Genomic DNA, 4,778 nt, shown 5'->3' on the forward strand with positions numbered 1-4,778 from the left:
TCCTACCTCTGCCTCCCGAGTGCTGGGATTAAAGGCGTGCACCACCACGCCCGGCCCGGCTCTTTTTTATTTAATTGTTTTTTCAAGGTGCTGTCTTACTCTAGTCCAGGCTGACCTGAAATTCACTATATAGTCTCAGGGTGGCCTTGAACTCACAGCAATCCTACTACCTCTGCCTGTCAAGTTCTGGGATTAAAGGTGTGCACCACCATGCTTGGCTTTTTTTGTTTTTAAAAAACTTTTTATTGACAACTTCCATACATATAAATAATGTATCATGATCATAATCCCTCCCAACACCCCCTCCACTGAATCCCTCCTTTCCAGCTAGTTTCTCTTCTATTTTGATGTTGTCATTTTTTCCCTCCTATTATGCATGTCTTGTGTAGGTAGTGTCAGCCACTGTGAGGTCATGAATACCACGGCCACTTTGTGTCTGGAAAGGCAGTACTACAAAGCACTCCTCTCCTTCCTTTGGCTCTTACTTCTTTCCACCATGTTTATGTTTTTTTTTTTTTAAGTATTTTATTAATTTGGAGAGAGAGGGAGGGAGAGGAAGAGAGAGAGAGAGAGAGAGAGAGAGAAAGAACATGGACATGTCAGGGCCTCTAGCAGCTGCAAATGAACTCCAGACACATGCACCACTTTGTGCATCTGGCTTTCTATGGGTCCTGGAGAGTCAAACCTGAGTCCTTAGGCTTTGCTTTGCAGGCAAGTGCCTTAACCGCTGAGCCCCTTTGCACCATTTCGCCATAATGGTCCCTGAGTCTTGGAGAGAGTGGGCTAGAGATGTCTCACTTAGTGCTGAATATACTATGGTCATTTCTTCTCAGCACTTTGGTGAGTTTTGAGTCTCCCCAGTGGTTACTGCCACCTGAAAAGAGAAGCTTCTCAACCCAAAAGTGAGAGTAGCACTCAGAGTCCAGAGTGCTCACCATTGTACCGTGGAACCCGTATGAGACTGCCATTCAGAAACTAAGTTCTTTACTTATGAAGGTGCTGAGTTCTGTTAATGCGGTGGGCATTTTTTTTTTTTTTTCCAGGCAGGGTTTCATTATAGTCCGGGCTGTCCTGGAACTCCTTTTGTAGTCCAAGGCTGGCCTTAACTTCACAGGGATTCCCCCTACCTGTACCTCCCTAGTTCTGGAACCAAAAGTGTAAGTCACCACACCACATTGAGCCTGACTACAGTGGGCATTTTCGTCTCTCTCGTGTCTGGGTTCAATATGGGGTTGTTGAATTAGTAACACAGACTAGAGCCGGTATAGTGGCAAGTGATGGGTGCGACACCACAGTGACTTCTGGTCACGTGGAGGGATGGATGGACATCTCAGCCCCCACACTGTGTTCTGTTACAATAGGAAGATGGGATAGGCTAGGGAGATGGCTCAATGGTTTAAAGGCACTTTCTTACAAAGCTTGCTGGCCTATGTTCAATTCCCTGGTAGCCACATAAAGCCAAAATCACAAAAAAACACAATGGGCTCAGTCCCCAAGCCTGGAAGGCGACCCAAGTTCATGGTGACTCAGTGAGTCTGTCCTTGGTACAGTGGCACATGAGGGGCCAGGGATGGAAGGACACCTGGACACTGGGAGCTGGCATTGCCTTGGGAGTTGTACAGGGCTGGTTGCTGTGCCAAGACCTTTGTGAGTGTTGCTGGCAGAGAAGCTCTACTGTGAGCGTGCAGGTAGATCTCAGTTCCCAGAGACCCTGGCTGGGCGGACACCCTCGGGGGGAGAAACCACTGCCTGTGGTCTCAAAGCTGAGACTCCAAGCTCGAAGAGGCAAGGCTGAGAGCCACTTGAGTGCACATGCCCCCTGTTGGCTTGTGGGGTTGGCGTAGGGCAGAGGGCTTAGGATGGGGGCAATAGAGAATTCTTAGGCCCCCATGGGGAGGAGTCTGTTGGAATGTTGCTTTTATTTCCAAGGTAGGGTCTCACTCAAGCCCAGGCTACCTGGAATTCACTATGTAGTCTCAGGGTGGCCTTGAACTCACAGAGGTCCTCCTACCTCTGCTTCCTGAGTGCTGGAATTAAAGGCGTGCGCCACCACGCCTGGCCCTAGGAATGTGGTTTGAAGTGGATCTGGCCTTTGAGTGGAGGTGATGGAGGGTCCTGGGGACAACACCCGTGAAGTACTGCCCCCCTCTGATTGTGCCCCTGCACAAGTGCCTAGATCTCTCAGTGCCAATGTAGGGCCACGCTTATTTTGATTGTCTTTGCAGTGCTTGGGGGTGGACCAGGCCCTAGCTTAGTCTAGGCAAATACCTTACCACCGAATGTATTTTTAAAATTATTTACTTATTATTTGCATGTGAGTGTGTGTATGTTGGTAAGCTAGGACCTCTTGCTGGTGCAATCAAGTGCTAATTTGGATTTATATGGGTGGCTGGAGAATTAAACCCAGGCCAGTAGGCTTTGCAAGCAAGCACTTTTAACTGCTGAGTCATCTCCCCAGGCCCCTGAATATATTTTATTTATTTATTATTTATTTGCAAAGAGAGAGAGAGATTGAGAGGGGGGGGGGAAGTGGGGAGAGAGTGAGTGCCCCAGGATCACTAGTCACTCTAGCAAATGAAACTCCAGATGCATGCACCACTTGGTGCATCTGGCTTTATGTGGGAACCAGGGAATCAAACCCAGGACATTAGACTTTGCAGGCAAGTGCCTTAACCGTGGAGTCATCCCTCCAGCCCCTGAATGTACTTTTTCTTATCTGCATGTCAGTGTGTGTACGCGTGCGTGCGTGTGCGTGTGGAGGTCAGGTGATCTTGAATGTTGGTCCCCGCCTTCTGCCTTGTTTTAGGCAGCGTCTCTGTTGTTGTTTGCTGCCGCGTATGTCAGTCTACTTGGCCCGTGAACTTCCGGGGAATCAGCGTCTCTGCCTCCATTCCCGAGTGCTGGGATTACACGTGCTGGTGCTACGGCATCCCTGTTGCATGGGTGCTGGGGATTCGAACTCAGACTGTCATGCTTGTGCAGCAAGCTCTTTACTTACTGAGCTATCTCCCTAGCCCTTGTGTGCTTTTATTTATTTTGTTTTTTTATTTTAAAGATAGGGGCCTCTTTATGCTGCCTAGGCTGGTCTCAAACTCCTGGGAGGATAAATCCTCTAGCCTCAGCCTCCTGAGGGCTAGGACAGCAAATATGCACCCAGAATAGAGCCATACTCTTGAAGCTGGGTTGACAGCCTATGAGACTAAGTGCCTTACACAGTAAGAGCAAGGTGGGGGCAGGGCAGGAGGGTTAAGGGAAACCCAGACTTGTTGTCTGTGGGGGCTGGGTACCTCATGCAGTGAGTCTCAGATGAGGGCGCCACTGAGCCCAGTGGGTTCCCCACATAGAAAGAGCCCTCTGCCTCCACACTGCCATGTTCTTTTTTAAATATTTTGTTTTTAAAAATTTATTTATTTGAGAGAAAGAGGAGAGAGAGAGAAAGAGGCAAAGAGAGGGAGAAAGAATGGGTGCGCCAGGGCCTCCAGCCACTGCAAACGAACTCCAGATGCATGTGCCACTTTGTGCATCTGGCTTACGTGGGTCCCAGGGAACTGAACCTGGGTCCTGTGGCTTTGCAGGCAACCACCTTAACCACTGAGCCATCTCTCCCAGCCTGCCATGTTCTTTTTGAGGAGTGCCTGAGTTCCTTGCGCTCAAGCAAGCACCAGGGAGCAAGCATTGCTTGCTAGGCCTCGAAACCTCAGTTCTCAGGGCAGATAATGTGGACAGAGTTGTGAGGGTGGACAGAGGCTCTCCTGCTTCATAGACACACAGACCCAGCTGACCTATATTCAACTGCCTTCTGCTACTGTCCGGAGCTCCCCAGACAGGCCATTAACACACTCAGGATGGTGGCAGTGGATGGTGGCAGTGGAGACTCAACAACTGCCCGTCGCACTTACTGCCCTTGCTAGGACCTTGATGGGAATTGATCTTGCCAACAACTGAGCCAAACCTGGGGGAGAGGATTCGTGAGACCCAGGAACAGAGGGTCTCTGGGAGGTCCTGGGGCTCAGGCCATCCCATGACAAGGATTTGGGTGCTGAGCACGCCCGGCTTCAGATCTCCCATGGCTGTGTGCACAGTTACACTTCTTGCTGGCTCCTTTTCCACGGCTACAGCCAGTGTCCTTGGTGGATTTGGAAACTGAGTCCCACTTTCCTCATCACGTCACCCATGAGCACGCTGCAATTCCATTCACGGGGCTGAAATCCTCTATGGGGGTCAGAAGCAAACCGGGGAGTGCTGACTCTCCACTTCCCCTTGTCTCCCTCACTCGGTGCCTGACTGGTGCCAACTTACTCCCAGAACCTGCTTGAGAAACGATCTGGGAGGGAGGAACTTGGCATGCATTGTCTGTAAGCAGGGCAAAGATCCTTGGGGCCCTAGCTCCCAGATCTGCAGCCCCTGCCAGTGCTGCTCAGGCCCGGGACTTCTGACACACATGCTGTGGTCTCCAGCAGGCGGGAGGTGGGTGGGGGGAGGATCTCTGTCTACCCCGAAGGACCCCCTGGGTTTTGCCACTTCTGAGCCAACTCATCCCGCTTGTTAGAGATTTCCAGGTAGGTCCCGAGTTCTGGCCCCACCTCTTTTCTGCCCAAAGCCAATCCAGCCACGTGCACAACATGTGGCCAAGTAGGCCATAGCCCACAGAGGTCTCTGGACACCCCCCGGACTTGTCAAGGCAAAATCCCTGGGGTCCCTGTGGCTAAGCAGTAGATTTTTTTTTTTTTTTTTAAACAGGCCTCTGGGGCTAGGGAAGGCATTGAGACTCAGGTTGG

The sequence above is a fragment of the Jaculus jaculus genome, chromosome 1, assembly GCF_020740685.1.
Source record: "Jaculus jaculus isolate mJacJac1 chromosome 1, mJacJac1.mat.Y.cur, whole genome shotgun sequence".
Taxonomy (NCBI): domain Eukaryota; kingdom Metazoa; phylum Chordata; class Mammalia; order Rodentia; family Dipodidae; genus Jaculus; species Jaculus jaculus.